The following is an 18,458-nucleotide window of genomic DNA, read 5'->3' as shown; positions in this document are numbered from 1 at the left end:
CCAGCGCCAGGAATTCTGAAGCGCCCTGCTGGAGAAGGCCTATGCCAATTAAGTTACCCAGACTAGGAATCAGACTGGCTTTCAGGAGCCTGGCCAAGGGCCAAGGGCCACTGGCTGAACCAGGGGAGGAGACAGGCATGTCTCACTTCCCTCACCTCTCTGCCTGACTGTTCCCTCCAGTTCACATCTCCTGTCTGGCGCTTAACAGCACACTGTCTGCTTGCAGGCTAAATGGACCCTACGAGGCCCTGGCAGAGTGGTAGCACTATGGAGGGTGCTGATGACTTCACAGGCAGCGTACCCAGAGCATTAGGCTCTGGAAGCCCCCTCACAACGTTCTATTTCTCCTCAGAGAATCGCTGGAGATGTCTTCCCTGATGGGCTGTTCCATCAAGTAAACCGAGCTGGGCCTTGGCCCAGGACTTCTGCACCTGTTGTGGCACCCCCACCCTATCCCAAAACTATTTCCCCAAACATTTTCTCACTCACTACCCGTTTGCTCAACAAATTCTATCTGCCTCTGGTCTAGTGTCTGTCCCCACCTGGCACACCCTCTGCTTTGTTGTTACTTTCTCCTTAGTATTTTCTGACCCAGAGAGAAGGGCAGAGATTCCAGGAGGGCAGTGTCCTTTAATTGGTTCATTCCCCACAGACCCTGGGACTTTGGACGATACCCAGCATGCAATAAGCACCCAACAAATATTTATTCCAATCAATGTACCAAGAATACTTACATATAACAGCAGTTATATGGTGGGGCGGGTATTGCAAACAAGGAGGAGGAGAGGAAGATAAACTGAGCCCCCTCAAAGCCTGCCCACAAACACTTGTGGCAACTCTCATAATAGTGAAAACAGCAACCCAGTTGTCGTTCTGCGGGTCGATCACAGTCATTATCTGGTTGAAAAGAAACCAATTGTTGCACACTCCAGAATACAAACAGCAACAGCAGCCCCAATAAACTGTGATCTGCCTCTATATGACCCTAGGATGGCAGTACCCCACCGTACTCCCCGCCACCCCCATCCCCTACAAAGAACTAGCTTGGCTCACTGGTCAATACAAGGGGGTTTCTTACCAGCCTTCACACAGTGCTTTCCACTTGATTGGGACTCACCAGAAGGCTCAAGAGAATGACAGGTGTCTGTAACATGAGGGCCAGCTGTGGGGATTGACAGAATACAGACAATTCTCCTGCACCACTTCCCCCTCTTTCTTTTATAAACAAAAGAAAACATTCATAAATTCTCTCTCTCTCTCTCTCTCTCTCTCTCTCTCTCTCTCAAAAAAAAAAAAAAAAACTTTTAAAAGGAGGGAGGAGGACCGTAGAGATAGTTGAGTAGTAGGATGGTTTCCTAGCTGTCTGGAGACCCCTCTGTGTCCGGAAGATTCCCCCCTCCTTCCACTGACACTCTTGGGTCCCCACTGAAAAGCCTTGCCTGAGGATGCAAAGAAATGTGCACAAGAACGGTGGGGAGCAGGAACCCTTACTCTGCTTGGGCCAAGGATGAACCAGGGTGGCCTGAGGAAGGGGACAGGCTTAGGGCCTGTGGAGTCAGGTTAGTGGAGAAGTCTGCTCCCAGAAAAACAGAAAAAGCCAGGAGACTGCCAGTGACCTAGAGAGGAACCATAGCTCAGGAACCCCTACTGGAAAGCTGGAGAAGAACTGAAAGTGGCCCTGAGGCAGGGGCTGGGTTATAAAAGACTGCAGGTACCTAGCTAAATTCAAAGCTGAAGTGTGAGGAAGGTCACTAGGGAAAGTGACCCTTGGGCCCAGCTGCAACATCAACCACCATTGTTCCGAAGATGGTGATTTTGCTTGGTCAGGCCTCAAAAGCTGTTGGAAGGTGGCCAGCTAAAACAGGAATGAACAGGCCACTAGCTGCTACATCTGAGCCCATGCTTCTCTTTCATGACCTGTAGGCAAAGACTTATTTTTTCCATTGTTCGTTGGAAAAAAAGTCAGAAACATAAAATTAATCCCTTCGCACTCCTGTTTGTCGTCAGTCTAGCTGCCTGCCTTTTTCTCACTTTGGCTGGTTTCCCAGTGATGTCTAGGCTACTCTGCTTCAGCTTCCAGAATGCCGGGACAAGCAAATGCCACCATGCCCGAGTTAAAGATGGTATTTTGAAAAGAGAAAATGACATGAAATATAAATTTTAGTATCTTTAAATTTCGTGCATCTTTTAAAATTTTTTTCTATTCATTTATTTTTAAGTATTATTTTATGTGTATGGGTACTTTGCCAACCTATCTCTTTGTGCAGCTTGTGCACACAGTACCCCTTGGGGCCAGAAGAGGGCACTGTTTCCGTAGAACTGAAATTACAGATACTTGTGAGCCACAACCTGGGCTCTGGGAATTAAACCCTCATCTTCTGCAAGAGCAAGTGCTCTTAACTGCCGAGCCATCTCTCCAGCTTCCCAAATGGAAATATTTTAAGGTTAGATTGTAGCTCAGCTGATAGAGAGTGTTTGCGTGGCATGTAGAAAGTCCTAGGATGGAGTCTGAGAGCTGACTGAACCATGATTCATTCTTATAATCTCATTCTTGTAATCTAGCACTTGGGGGACAAGAGGCAGGAAAATGAAGTTTATGTGTACCATATAGAAGCATAGTATCTAGCCTAGCCTGTCCTGTCTGGTGTGTGTGTGTGTGGGGAGGGGGGGGTGTAAAGGCGTCTCAGGCTGGAGAGGTGATTCAGCAGTTAAGAGAGCTTGCTGGGCTTCCAGAGGAACTCAGTTTGGATCCCAACTCCCATGCTGAATAGATCTTGGATTCCTGCCACTCACACATCAGGGGATTAATGTAGGAGGGTTTTTATCTATCTGTTTTTCATTGCTTGATTAATAAAGAAAACTTCTTGGCCTGATAGGTCAGAACACAGGTAGGTGGGGAAGACAGAACAGGATGCTGGGAGAAAGAAAGCATAGTTGATCAGACACAATGGAGCCAGCCAGCAAATCAGACATGCTGAATCTTTCCCGTTGTCAAGCTAACCACGTGTGAGCTGGGTGGGATGAAGCAGGCCTGCTAGCCTCATCACTATCAACGTGCCCAGACTTGAATAACTGAATCTACATCAAGCCTGAGAAAGCAGGAAGGCTTAGGAATGGGCTGGATCCTGCCCGCAAGCCACGGCTTTAATATTATTCATATTATTCAGTAATTTTAAGGCTCATGTGGTGAGATAAAGAGAGAGAGAGAAACCGTAAAAAGAGATTCAAATTTAAAGAAAACCTCTAAATGATTTATAGTGTGTTAAAAAAATATGCAGGTAAAAAAAAAAAGCCAGGCATTGGTGGCACATGACTTTAATTGAAGCACTTGGAAGGCAGAGGCAGGCAGATCTCCGTGAGTTCGTGACCAGTCTGGTCTACAAGAGCTAGTTCCAGGACAGGCTCCAAAGCCACAGAAAAACCTGTCTTGGAAAAAAAAATACACACACACACACACACACACACACAGGCTAAAAGTTAAAGTTCTTAAAGTAAAAACAAAAAAGAAAGAAAGAAAGAAAGAAAGAAAGAAAGAAAGAAAGAAAGAAAGAAAGAGAGTAGTTGGGTGTGGTAGTACATACCTTTAATCCCAACACTTGCTAGGCAGTGATAGATTGACCTCTGTGACTTCAAAGTGTGGCAGGACACACCTTTAATCCCAATGCCTGGGAGGCAGAGACCAAAGGATCTCTGTAAGTTCAAGGACAGCCTGGTATACTGAGTTTTTCCAGGACAAAGATATATGAAAAGCTTGTCCCAAAAACTAAAAGTAAAAATAAACAAAATAGAGGTTAAAATAAAGCCACACAAAGATGGACAATACACAGAGAATCTTGATACTGTATGCTATTATGTTGTCTTTGAATTGTTTGATGCTGAGGAAAGAGCAACAGATGCTAAAAGATATTTGTTCATAAATGCTGCTGAACTAATCCAAGATAGATATTTTGAAAATACCTTGACTTCAAAATTTGGATCTAAGGTTATGATGCTTTGGGAAAGTCCTTCTTTTTTTTTTTCACAGAGGATGAGACCCTGTGGATTGTTTCTATCCCAATATGGTATGATAGACCATGCCCTCCTGAAACGTTGCTGTGACCACCCTCAAAAATTACTTCACTCAGCTGCTGACTGAGTTAAATCAAGCACACAGGTTATAAAATAAAAGACCTGATTAAAAGCGCCAAAACAGTAGGAAGCAGTTTGGAGAGAAAAAACTGTGCCCATGTTCCCAAATATTGTTTATAAATGGTCTTTTACATTTAATGGGGGATGAGATATAAATCTGAATAATTAGCATTGATATGGATTTTGCTTTAGTGATTTAAATTTAAGGTCTATTTTGATATATGTATATGTATTTCTGATCTTGATTAAGGTATTGTGATTGTGTAGTTCATTTAAAATGTAATGTATATAGGTTGTTAATGGATAATCATCAATAATAGTCAAGCTTGTAGTCATGTTAGTTGGATTTTCTGGATATATAGAGATATATTTTAGTTAGATAGGCATTCTTCATATCTTTCAAAGACTACAGAATATGGCATTTTAAATGTTTTAATAACTTAGGGCTTTTCATAACAATGAGACATGTCTGCTCCTGGCAGCACCAGCTACTTCAAGAGGAAGATGGGCATTGAATGGGCTCCTTATGGACTTTGATAGCCATTTGGGCAAGAAACTGCACTTGCCTGAACTGTTACATAAACTGGACATGAAGAACCCGAAGAAAGAGGAATGCTGAACTTGCATAAAGGTGAGATTGTCTTTCGGGATCCTGACTCATGAAAGAGTCTGGAAGACATTCTGCAGGACACAGAAGATAGTGACTCAACTGTCTTTGAAATTTCCTGCTTCATGGCAATATCTGCTGGATACTATGAGCCTGTAAGCTGAAGATGAATGCCCCAATGGTACAAAAGAACTTTGGGTGACTGTCCAGGCAGTGAGACGTCTCTGTCATTTCTAGAGTTTTGGAAGCGGCTTACTTCTTGCTTACTTAGGGAATATTATATCCTTCTGGAGTCTTTGATGGAGTTGAAGAATAGATGGATAGTTATAATTATAGTTTTCCATTGTTATGATAAAAGATAAAATAGATGTAAATATTGTGACTGTAATTCTAGTTTATAACTGCTGTGCTATATATAATTTTCCTATGTTAAAGTGAAAGCCTTCCTTTTTGTTTAATCAGAAAAAGGGGAAATGATGTAGGAGGGTTTTTATCTATCTGTTGTTTCATTGGTTGATTAATAAAGAAAACTTCTAGCCCCAATAGGTCAGAACATAGGTAGGCAGGGAAGACAGAACAGGATGCTGGGAGAAAGACAGCATAGTTGATCAGACAAAATGGAGCCAGCCACCAGATCAGACATGCTGAATCTTTTCCGGTGTAAAGCTCAACATGTGGGATCTGGGTGGGATGAAGCAGTCCTGCTAGCCTCATCACTATAGGGGATCTGGTGCCAAAGAAGTCAAATCAAATCCTTTCCCTGTATTCTTTGTTGTCCTGGGAACTAAACCAGGCTCTCTCTTAGATGCTAAACCAGAGGTCTACAGCTGGGCTTAAACCCCTAGTCCTCTGTCAAGTTGTGTGTGTGTGTGTGTGTCTGTGTCTGTGTGTGCACGCACTTGTATGTGTGCACCTGTGTGTGTGCACCTGTGTGTGACTTCTCAAGTCTGTTCCTGCACAAAGGCAGTTGGATCCCTCAGAGCTGGAGTTACACAGGTGATCGATTACATGGGTGCTGGCATGTAATCATGATTGTGCAGCAATCAATCCTAAAGGTGAGCTACCTTCCCAGAGCCATCTTGAAAACTGAAGCATTTGTTTGTGAATGCTGGCTCATGCTTTTGTGCCCAACACTTCCTGAGTAAAGCAGCAGGAGGCTGGAGAGCAGCTATGGAAGCAGCAATGACAGATACGGAGAGGGCATGGCAGAGCCTAGACATGTAAAGAGAAGCCAGGTTCTAGACTACACTGCGGGCAGACAGGAGTCCTCCCTTCAGCTCATACCTGTGTGCTTCCTAGCCTTCAGCTCATGGATTAGCTTTGTTTTGGTGCAATCCTTTCTCTCAGGAAGACCACTGGCTCAGGGGGTTCACTCACTGTTGGTCCAGATGGGAACTGAACCCCAGGGTGCAGGGGAACTGGGGCTAAAGCTTGATGTTCTTGCCTTCACTGGCACTGTTACTCTCCAGTCCCACTTCCTTTAATTAACCCCCCTTTAGATACACAGGTACTTGCGCGCGTGCGGGCACGCGCGCACACACACACACACACACACACACACACGTACACACACCTTTGCATAATCTGACCCGAGGCCACTACTCCTTGCCCTGCCATCCACCACCTCTAACCGGTCAGTGGTGGCTCTCACCAGTCAGAACTGCTGCTCTGAATCAGTTTCAGGATGCATTTGCCTACTGTGGACACAGCATCACTGGCTAGCTCGAGGTAGCCCCACCCCCCATTAGGCTCCCCCATGCTCAGCTCACTTGGGTGTGGAGGCCTACAATGAGGGAACAGCTGTGTTCTGGCACCTGGCATAATGAGTACAGCTGGTCCCTCTTCCAGTCTGAAAAGGAAGAGGGGACACATGCAGGAATTCCCCTGGGAAAGACAGAGCTCAGAGTCTGCTCTGTGACCTGAAGCGTGTGGACTCTTCTGGGCTCTGGTCACTTTACGTGTTACCACTGGAAGTGGAGAAAGAACAGGAGGAAGCACAGAAGACGACAGCAGTGGTTGATACCTCAGATGCAGTAACGATGTGTACAGACAATTCCTAAACCCTTCCATGTTACTCCAAAGGCCAAGCCAGTGAGGGCCTTAGGGTTCTCTGTAGGCCATCTTCAGAGGCAGAGGGTGGGACACACAGCTTCTGTCATAGCTGAATGGCATGGCCACTCCTGAACAGAAGGAGGGACATAAAGTTCTGCAGTCATCCCAAAGCCTTAGACTAAATGAGGGTGTACACACACACACACACACACACACACACACACAGGAGTTCTAGCCATGTCTGGTTGGGTATATGACCTGAATTTTATTTGGTTTTGTATTTTTTCTTATTTTAAGAATTTTGGACTCAGGGATGGAGAGGTGGCTCAGCGGTTAAGAGCACTTGACTGCTCCCCAGAGGTCATGAGTTCAATTCCCACCAACAACATGGTGGGTCACAACCCTCTGTGATGGGATCAGATTCCTTTTTCTGGTGTGCATGAAGACAGACTCATATACATGAAATATGTGAATAATTAAGACTTCAGAAGAATTTCATTCTCCTTCAGAAAGGAGCTGTAATTCAAGGCTGCATTCAGGAGAGATAGTGGCTATTAGGGTTGGTTTTATGTCAACTTGCCACAAATTAAGGTCACCTAAGTAGGGAGCCTCTCCTGAAGAACATCCTGATTGTATTAATTGATTTAGGAAGAGTCACCCTAGTGGTGGAAGCAGGAGTCCTGATCAAAAGGACATGACAGAAGGAAATTGATAAACCCAGTCTTGAAAAACAAAAACAAAAAAAAAGGAAAAAAGAAAAAAAAAGAATATCCAAAGAATGCAGGTTCAATTCCCAGCACCCATGTGGCAGCTCTCAACTGTGACTCCCTGTAACTCCAGTTCCAGAGAATCTTATACCTTTCACACAGACACACATGCAGGCAACACATCACTCAATACTTATTAAAAAATAAAAATATTTTTAAATATCTCGGCAAAGAAATGCTTTTTGAAATAGTAAAATTTTTTTTCGGTTTGTAGTTTTAAATTTTTTTTAACTGATTTTTATTGCACTCAACATTTTTCTCTGCTCCCCTCCCTGACTTTCCGCTCCCCTTCATCCCTCCTCCATGGTCCCCATGCTCCCAATTTACTCAGAAGATCTCAGGAGATCATGTCTTCTTCTACTTTCCATGTAGATTAGATCTATGTATGTCTCTAAAAAAATTTTAATCTTTAGTTTTGATATAGTCATCCGATTGGTTCTGTTTGCCATGAAGTGCTTTTGCAAACTTCGAAGCTGTGGGAAAATGGTCGCTTGTCATTAACTGTACTGTAAAGATGAGGCGAGCAGAGGGCCCCTTCCCACCACCCGGCTTCTGGCCACCGGCTAGATTTACCTGAGATAACAACACACAAATTGTATTCATTTAAATTACTGCCTGGCCCAGTAATTTCTACCCTCTTATTGCCTAATTCTCACATCTTGATTAACCCATTACTAATAATCTGTGTAGAACCACGAAATGGTGGCTTATCAGGGAATATTCAGCATGTCTAACCTGGTGGCTAGATCAATGGCATCTGGCTCCATGGCATCTGACCTCACTTCCCTTCTTCCCAGAATTCTGTTCTGTCTACTCCACCCACCTAAGGTTGGACTATCTAATGGGCCAAGGCAGTTTCTTTATTAACCAATGAAATCAACAGAAACAGAAGACCATCCCACATAACTGTACTCATCAGCATCAAAGACCCTGGAGGAGATCATGTTAAAGATTAAGAATGGAAACCTGGACAGAGGCGAGGGTGCAGTTCTCCAGGCATCCAGTTGTTCTCTTCTTTTGGCAAACAGGTTCAGTAGTCACAAGTTTGCCCCACCAGGCCCAACCCCACCCCTCACATCAGCCTTGTCAGTCTGCTGCTGAGCCTGCTAATCTCTCCTCCACCTTGGAGGAAGCATCAGTTACCGTTGTCTCAAGTGAGGGACCTGAGGTTGAGGGTCCAAGTACCCTGTTCAGAGTCCTGGGATGAATGGACAGGTCTGCCCTATCTGCAGGTTTCCCCACCTTCTGTAACTGGAGTTTGCATTTTCCAGTGATTTGGGGTATTTCCCTAGATTCCTAGCTTCCTGATGCTGTTTCTGCTCATTAGTAAATCTGCATGCCTTAACTTTCAAAAATGGACTTGGGAAGATGGAGGGACGGCTCAGCAGTTAAAAGCACATACTGTTCCTGAGGAGAACCTGAGTTCCATTCCCAGCACCCATGTCAGGTGTCTGACAACCACTATAACTCCAGCTTTAGGGGATCCAACATCTTCCGGCCTCCGCTGGTATTGCACTCAAAATCAGATATGACATACATACAATTTATTAAAAACAAAGCAAAACAAAAAATTCTACATAGCCCTAGTTGTCCTTGAACACAGTATGTAGACCAGGCTGATTCTTGAAGATCTGCCTGCCTCTGCTTCCCTGGGACTAAAAGCAAGTGCCACTATACTCTTCTTTCTTTAAAAAAAATTGCCTATCATCCTAGCACTTGGGAGGCAGAGTCAAGTAGGAGGCAGAGACAGGTGGATCTCTAAGTATGAGGAGGTCAGTCTGGTCTACAGATCAGGTTTCAGGACAGCCGGGGCTACATAGAGAAACCCTGTCTCAAGAAGAAGAAAAATATAAACAAATAAAATCAGATAATTTTTAATGTGGGTAATGGGAATTGAACCCAGGTCTTCTGGAAGAGCAGCCACTGCTGTTAAACACTGAGCCATCTCTCCATCCCCCAAAATCAGATCTTTTAAAAACTGGAACCTGTGAGCATGGTATGGTGGCTTATGCTTAAAATCCCAACATTTGGACAGGAGGATGAACATTACAAGACTTTCCTGAGCTCCATAGAGTTTGAAGCCTGTCTGGACCAAAAAAAATCTGGGGCTGAGGGTGTAGCTCAGTGGCAGAGAGCTCAAGCTGGGATAACAAGGGAAAATTATGGGAGCATGAGAACAGAAAGGAACCTCTCCATCTGAGACTAGTTAAAACTCTCCCTGCTGAAAAGCAGGAATTCCGGCATAATTAGCAATACTTGCTATGAAAGCTCCCCGCAGAGGGACAATATTCTTTTATATATCTATGTTTTCAAATAAAAATGTTGAAATGGCAATAAACCAATCTTAATGCCTCGATTCATATGATCTCAGTGAGGGCCTCACTCTTGCCCAGATATTTTGTGAGAGTCTCACAAATAAGACGACTCACCTTGGTTCACAGCGAAGCTACCCTGACCTCCTATATCCCTGTGCTCGGGTGGGATTTTTGTTTTATTTTCCAGACAGGATCTTACATAGCCCAGGTTAGTCTTTGTCTTGGTTTCGGTTTCTACTGCTGTGAAGAGACACCATGATCGAGGCAACTCTAATTTTATTGGTGTGGCTTACAGTTTCAGAGATTTAGTCCATTATCATCATGGTGAGAAGCATGGTGTGGGGCAGGCAAACCTGGTGCTGGAGAAGAAGCAGAAGAGTTCTACATCTTGATCCACTGGCAATGGCAAGTAACTGTCATATTGGGTGTGGCTTGAGCATATGGGAGGCCTCAAAGCCCACCTCTGCAGTGACACACCTACTCCAACAAGGCCACACCTCCTAATAGTACCCTCCCTATGGGCCAAGCATTTAAAGACATGAGTTATGGGGGTCATACCTATTCAAGCCACCACAACCATGAACTGACTTTGTAGCAAGGATGACTTTGAACTTCTTATCCTCCTTTCTCTATCTCCAATGTGCTAGGATTATAGGGTTGCACCAGCATCCCTGGTTTATGTGGTGCTAGGGATCAAACCCAGGCATTCATTCTCTACCAAGTGTCCGGTATCGCTAATCCTGACCTAGTGTTTCGTCTGATCTGCTCTGATCTTCCCTGCATATTTCAGGGATCTCATTAAATGATTAGGATTTAAATATAATAGCTTTAAAACTCACCAAAAGTTTGTGTGTGTGTTTGTGTGTGTGTGCGCACATGCGCGTGTGTGTCAGGAGCCAATTTTCCAAAGATTATAGCAAGGATCATTGTCCTGGGGATGTTTGCAGAGAGACCCACAACCAAACTGTATTGAGAACTGTTTGTTGGCAGAGCCCACTCCACACCCACCTATCTTGAGAGGTATCTGTTAGCTGAACCTGCCCCACATTCCAACTGTGTAGAAAACTGTTTTTGGTTGGAATCACAAAAGGAATGATTCCATTTTCATAGAGAACACTAGGTGTGTCAACTTGTGACCTCCTAACCGACAACTCGTGACCTCCTGACCAAAGATTTGTGACCTTGTGACTGACTCGTGACCAAATGTTGACTCGTGACTATTGCTGCAAGATCCCTTCGTGCCCTCTCTGCCTGTGTTTCCTCAGCCTCCAGTGCCTTGCCTGAAGCTGGCCAACTGGATTCTAGTGCATAGAGTGCAGACGGGGGTTGTAAGGCACAGGGCAGTTGGAGGTCCCATCGTGGAAGACAAGGTCAAGAGGAACTTGCTGGGGGTGCCTTCCTTGATCCCATCTCCTCCTCTGGTTTCTTGGGTCTGTGATGTCACTGTAAGGGACAGCTATCACTGTCCTCGCTGTCCCCATATGCACCCAGCTGGCTCAGGGAGGAGGCCCGGGATGTCTGGGTTACAAGTTTGGCTGTGTTCCTGCTCTTGGGGACACCCATGACAGGCATCTGGAGCTGCTCTGAGCCCCTGTTGGCTTCAGCCAAGCAGTGTGTACACTTAATATAGAAGCTGAAGATAGGCAGGCCCAGGTAGGCCTCGCTAAGGAATGGGCTGAATTCAGCCTTCTACGTCATGGCTTTAATCCTCTCCAAAAAGACTCATGTAGTCAGATAGATAGATTCAAAGATGAAGAAAACCTCTAAATGGTTTACAATGTGTAAAAAATATATGCAGGCTAAAGGTTAATTTTTTCTTATATACAACAAAATGTTTAATGAGCAAATTCTTATTAGCAAATATAAAACTGCCACAGAGAGGAAGAACAAGACAGAGATAATGGGTTGGGGGTCAAGAAAAGGTTAAAGAATCAACTACTTAAGAAACCAGGATGGAGAACTGGAAGGACCAAAAGCCAGAAGACGGGAGCTGTGGTCCGCAAAGGGAGAGGGCAGGGCACTGAGGGCCAGACAAGAAAATTCAAAATAGTTTGGCCATAAAATGTAAACATGCTATGTTCCTACCATGTGGGAAAAGGCCGAGGAAAAAGGTGTCAAGTGATAAGAAGCTGTTTGGGACGGGGCTGTGGGGGTACTACCTGCCTGGCTGTGCACACAGTCCTCATCCCAGCCCCTTCCCTCTGTGTCTGTGTGGGTGCGTGTGTCTATGTGGGCCTGTGTGCACTTGCCCAGTCCCCTTCCTGCCCTAGCCCCCCGAACCCCCCACCCCCATAATTGCTGCCATTCCAGTTGCTGCCTTCTGTCATTCGGCTGTCACTCCTCTGCCCATCCATCATCTTCAGAGGGGAGAAAGGAGGGGGGGAAAGGTGGGGGGAAAGTCCACAGCCAGCCCTCCCCCTACCCTCTCCCAGCCACCTCTACCAGAAGTCCCGGCAGTGGTAAGAGTCAGGGTCACAGTATTTTGTGACCACCACTCTGTTGGCGAACTGGCGGCCAGTTAGGCCCTGCATGGCTTTCTGGCAGTCTAACACAGAGGTGAACTCCACAAAGATCTTTCCACAGCCAGGCACCTCGACGCCGTCCACGGGCCGGGGAATCTCGATGGACTTGACCAGCCCGTATTTGCTGCACTCATCTCGCACGTCCTCCACAATCTCCTTGTACTCCTCATCGTCCAACAGCTCTTCAGGCAGCACCATGTTCATGAGGCAGAGGACCTCAGTCGGGTGACCGCCCATCTGCACCTGAGAGCCCATCAGGCCGGGCACTTGAAGGGTTACAGTTGTCTGATTGATGGTACTCAGCGTGGCATTCTTGGCTCCCACACTCGCCCTCTGGACAAGCAGCTTCTTGTCCCCTAGCTGCATCCCATGCAGCCCCACAATGGCCTGATCTGTGACGTTGATGTCCACGTACTCACAGAAGGCGTAGCCCTTGGAGAGCCCTTGGCACTATCCTTGACCAAGTTGAAGGCCTTCAGAGGCCCAAAGGATGTCAGAAGTTCTTTCACCTGGTCATCATTCAGGTAGTTGGACAAGCCCCCGATGAACAGTTTGTGCGCAGAGTCTGGAACTACACTGGATACAATGCCAGGCACATAAACAGCCGGGATCTCTAAAATGCCAGGCAGTGGCTGACAGTCATGAGGCCTTCGAATCTTCAGTGACTGGCCCTGGAAAATGATGCCATCCAAGGCCATGGACTGGGTCATTTCATCCACTGAGCAGAACTCTAAAAAGGCAAAATTCTTGTCTTGATTGATCTGCACAGCCAAGACTGGGTTGCCAGGGGCCTGAGTCAATCTGCCAAAGCACATCTGGGCATTGAAGAAGTCCATCATAGCTTCCTCAGTGATGCCAGATGGAATGTTGCCCACGTAGAGGCGTCTGGCCTGTCTGGTCATCTGACTCCCAACAACAGGCACGGGCGTTGGGATCAGAGCCAGACCATCAGGAGTCATAGTGGGGAGAAGGGCAGTGGCTGAAATCTGACCCGCAGCTTGCATGGCCTTGTACTGCATTGGGGTGATGTGCTCAAAGTCAGTGGTGGCACGTCCCAGTATTTACGCACCTTCTTCTTCTTCTTCTTCTTCTTCTTCTTCTTCTTCTTCTTCTTCTTCTTCTTCTTCCTCTTCCTCTTCCTCTTCCTCTTCCTCTTCCTCTTCCACTTCCTCCTCTTCTTCTTCTTCTTCTTCTTCTTCTTCTTCTTCTTCTTCTTCTTCTTCTTCTTCTTCTTCTTCTTCTTCTTCTTCCTCTCATGGCGAGGGGGATGAATCAATCCACCATGCTCCTCTTTAGGGCCTCTGGTCAAAGGTTTGCTTCGCCTTCGTCTGTCTCGGGAGGCACTGTGCTCTTGCTGGTTAAGCCGATCTCGGCTCCGGTTCCTGTGCTTCTGGTCCCGGGTTCTAGAATGGATGTGGCTATGCTTCCAATGGTGGTTCTCCTTGTCCCGTTATTGTTTATTCTCGTCGAGCTTCAGCTGGAACTCGTCCAAGTCCAGCATGCTTATGCGTCCACGTAGGGCCCTGTGCAGCTCTTGCCTCACTGTGTGCTGCCTGCCCCTTTTAAAAGAAAGAGAGTAGTTGGGTGTGGCGGTACACACCTTTAATCCCAAAACTTGCAAGGCAGAGGTAGATTGATCTCTGTGACTTTAAGGTGTGCTAGCATGCACCTTTAATCCCAATGCCTGGGAGGCAGAGACAGACTGATCTCTGTGAGTTCAAGTTGTGGTAGCACACACCTTTAATCCTAGCACTGGGGAGGCAGAGACTGGTGGTTCTCTGTGAATTCAAGGACAGCCTGATCTACACAGTTATTCCAGGACAAAGATGTACAGAGAGCCTGTCTCAAAAAGGAAAAGTAAAAATAAGAGAAATAGAGGTTAAAAGAAAGACGCATAAACATGGAAAATACAGAGAATCTTGATACTGTATGCTGTTATGCTCTCTTTGAATTGTTTGAATGCCTAGGAAGGAGCAACAGCTGCTAAAAGACTTTTGTTTATAAATGCTGCCTCCTAACCCAACATAGATACTGTGAAAATATTTGGCTTCAAAACAGATGTCAAAAATTATGTTACTTTGGAGAAGAGATTTTGCTTTTGTTTCCACAGAAAATGAGAGGCTGTGGATTCATTCTGAGTTAAAAAAAAAATCCAGTTTGAGCCGGGTGGTGGTGGCGCAGGCCTTTAATCCCAGCACTCGGGAGACAGAGGCAGGAGGATCTCTGGGAGTTTGAGGCCAGCCTGGTCTAGAAGAGCTAGTTCCAGGACAGGAACCAAAAGCCACGGAAAAACCCTGTCTCGAAAAATCACACACACACAAAAAAAAAAAATCCAGCTTGATCAAGCAAGACCACCTGAAAAATCTCCAGGAGGAAGAGATAGCCCAGATGTCTGAGGTCTACATCCAGAACAGATTAAGACTGCTGCCTGAGATGATCAGGACTCACAGGATATTCCAGTCAGGACTTGACTATAACTCTAAATTTTCTTTAGGTCCCCATTAGATTATCAGCGGCCCCCAATCAGCAGGAAGTAGCCTGAAAAACTACACCCACTTTCCCCAAAAAGATGAACTAAGAATGTTTTCCTTTGATTATATAAAAAGAGGGGGAAGTGGTGTGGGAGAATTTTCTGTATTCTGTCAAACATGTTTTAAATAAACGCTGGTTGGCCAGGCTGAAGGATAGGTTGGTAAACAAGACAGGAGTAGAAGAGGAGAATGCTGGGAAGGAGGAAGCCCTATCCTCACAGGGCAGACCAGACCACCAAAGAAGCAACAGGGGAGCTGCCCAGCTAGAAAAGGTACTGAGTCATTTGGCTAGCATAGATAAGAACAGTGGGTTAATATACGTGATATGAGGGTGATAAAAAGCCTGAGCTAATGGGCCAATCAGTTTATAATCTTATGGAGACCTCTGTGTAATTTTCTTTGGGGCTTGCCGGTTCTGGGGTAAAGGGTGGGATGGAAATCCCCACAGCTGGCCCTCATGTTACAGACACCTGTCATTCTCTTGAGCCTCCTGGTGAGTCCCAATCAAGTGGAAAGCACTGTGTGAAGGCTGGTAAGAAACCCCCTTGTATTGACCAGTGAGCCAAGCTAGTTCTTTGTAGGGGGTGGGGGTGGTGGGGAGTGGGTTGGGGTGCTGCCATCCTGAGGTCATATAGAGGCAGATCACAGTTTATTGGGGCCGCTGTTGCTGTTTGTATTCGGGAGTGTGCAACAATTCGGTTTTTTTCATCCAGATAATGACTGTGATCGACCCGCAGAATGACAACTGGGTTGCTGTTTTTACTATTATGAGAGTTGCCACAAGTGTTTGTGTGCAGGCTTTGAGGGGGCTCAGTTTGTCTTCCTCTCCTCCTCCTTGTTTGCAATACCCACCCCACCATATAACTGCTGTTATATGGAAGTATTCTGGGTACATTGATTTGAATAAATATTTGTTGAGTGCTTATTGCATGTTAGGTATCGTCCAAAGGCCCAGGGTCTGTGGGGAATGAACCAGGTAAAGGTCACTGCCCTCCTGGAATCTCTACCCTTCTCTCTGGGTCAGAAAATGCTAAGGAGAAAGTAACAACAAAGCAGAGGGTATGCCAGGTGGGGACAGACACTAGACCAGAGGCAGATAGAATTTGTTGAGCAAACGGGTAGTGAGTGAGAAAATGTTTGGGGAAATAGTTTTGGGATAGGGTGAGGGTGCCATAACAGATGCAGAAATCCTGGGCCAAGGCCCAGCTCGGTTTACTTCGATGGAACAGCCCATCAGGGAAGACATCTCCAGCGCTTCTCTGAGGAGCCATAGCATGTTGTGAGGGGGCTTCCAGAGCCGAATGCTATGGGACACGCCAACTGTGAAGTCTTTGAAAACCTCCATAGTGCTGCCCCCTCCTCATCCCCGCCGCTGCCACGGCCTCCTAGGGTCCATTTAACCTGCAAGCAGACAGTGTGCTGTTAAGCGCCAGGCTGGAGATGTGAACTGGAGGGAACAGTCAGGCAGAATGGTGAGGGAAGTGAGACATGCCTGTCTCCTCCCCTGGTTCAGCCAGTGTGCCATGGCCCTTGGCCAGGCTTCTGAAGTCCAGTCCGGTTCCTAGTCCGGTTAACTGACTTGCCATATGCCTTCTCCAGCAGGATGCTCCAGAATTCCTGGCGCTGGGCACCATGCATGAACAACAGCTTGTTATTCTTAGTGGGCAGTCGGTCATCCACCACCACATTCATCCACTGCCAGAACTGCCAAAGCTGTGGGTGGCAAGGGGACATTTCTCTGCATACAGGTGAACTTTATCCCCAGAGCGTCTCCTGGTGGCCTTTCCGAGAACATACATTACGATTTTTGTAAAAAAACTGGTGTGTGTGTGGCGGGGGCTGGGGGGTGTTATGTTATTTCTTTCCTACCACCTTCTAAGTTTCAGGGATCAAACTCAGGTCATCAGGTTTGGGATAAGTGCACTGAAGGCACCTTGACCAAGGCCCTTAGAATACGTGAAGGAAAGATAACAAAAGCCCCCAAATTTCTCGAAGTAATCAAAGCCAGGTATTGCACCAGTGAAAAGAAAACCCTGCCCATGGGGCTGGAGATTTGGCTCAATGCTTAAGAGTGCTGACTGTTCTTCCAGGGAGCACGGTTCAATTTCCAGCTAATGCATATAAAATTAGAATAAATCAGTCAATGAACAAGAAAAGAGAAAAGAAAACCCCACCTTCATTTAGACTAAGGGCCTGTCTTGATAAAAGACATCTGGAGGTTGAGCTTTCATATCTTAAAATCTTCTCCCTATTCTATGACATTCAGAATTGTTCCTGGATCAGCTAAAGGGTCAGGTCATACAAAATACATGGTGGAGATTTTCAGTGTCATGATAACCATGTGTGTTCCTGAGAATGTGCATGCATGTGGGTTCAAATGTGTGTGTGCTCATGAGTGTGCTCACACACAAAAATGGGAATGGGGAAAGAACAACAAACAACTAATTATTTTCTTTAGCACTTTCAAAAACTTAGCTGACATGATTTCTTCCATGAGTGGGTATTTCTCTAAATATTGTGAGAAAGCTATTTCAATTAGTGCTATATTTGGGAATCCAAGTAAGTGCATACATGATCTCTCTCTCTCTCCTCTATCTTTCTCTGGTGGTTTGAATGAGAATGACCCCCATAGGCTCATATATTTGCCTGTTTATCACCAGGGAGTGCAAGTATTTGAAAAGATTGGAAGCACAGGGAGGTGTGGCCTTGCAGAAGTAAGTGTCTCACTGGAAGTGGGCTCTGAGGTTTCAAAAGCCCAAGCCAGGCCCAGTAGTTCTCTCTTCCTACTGCCTGTGGGTCAGGATTGTAGCTCTCAGCTCTAGATTCAGTGGCATGCTTGCCTGCGTCCTGCCAACGCTCCCTGCCTTGGTGGCAATGGACTAACCTCTGAAGCTGTAAGCCAGCCCCCAGTTAAAGGCTTTCTTCTATAAGAGTTTCCGTGGTCATGGTATCTCTTCAAAACAATAGAACAGTGATTCAGTCTCCCTCCGTCTCACCCTGCCTTCCTCCCTCTTCCCTCCCTTCCCTTCACCTGAAAATGGAAGATGCTGGCATAGTTTTCCTTGACATTCTGCCCCTGGACATCACATAGAACAGCAGTTTGGGACATGTAATAAGGGTGCCAATGGCAGCTAGCAGCCTGCAGTCCCCTTAAAGGCAGACAGGAGGGGTTGATACTTGAATATCCCCAGTGTGTAGAGGCCCCAGATCCCAGTCAGGGGAGCATCCCCCAGATCTCCCCAGCAGAGATAGCTCTGCCTTTTACTGAGGTGTGTTGGGTAAGGGGCCAAATGGAAAAACTGAGGCAGAGCTTGGGTTCTGAAACAGTGAGGACATTTTTAGTTCAGTCTGGGGAGCCACAAATCAGGGTATCATTTGTGGTTTGGGGGAACTTGGGGAGGCTGCATAGCACCCTGCTTTCCTATTTGTTGAACATATCCAATAACCCTTCTGTATGATTCCTTGTGAACGGGCTTGAGATGCGGTCAAAGGCCCAAGAGGTCTCCCTAGAAAACTTCTGCCATCTCATCTCAGTA

The 18,458-nt window shown here is 46.1% G+C and overlaps 1 pseudogene; it reads right to left on the bottom strand.

Annotated features, from left to right (window-relative positions):
• Positions 1-12,307: 12,307 nt before the first annotated feature.
• Positions 12,308-13,892, bottom strand: LOC130887514 (splicing factor U2AF 65 kDa subunit-like; annotated as a pseudogene).
• Between the last annotated feature and the right edge of the window lie 4,566 nt (positions 13,893-18,458).

Source organism: Chionomys nivalis, chromosome 15 (assembly GCF_950005125.1).
Source record: "Chionomys nivalis chromosome 15, mChiNiv1.1, whole genome shotgun sequence".
Lineage (NCBI taxonomy): Eukaryota > Metazoa > Chordata > Mammalia > Rodentia > Cricetidae > Chionomys > Chionomys nivalis.
The sequence above is the reverse complement of the archived record's forward strand: the minus strand, read 5'-3'. Positions and strand labels throughout refer to the sequence as shown.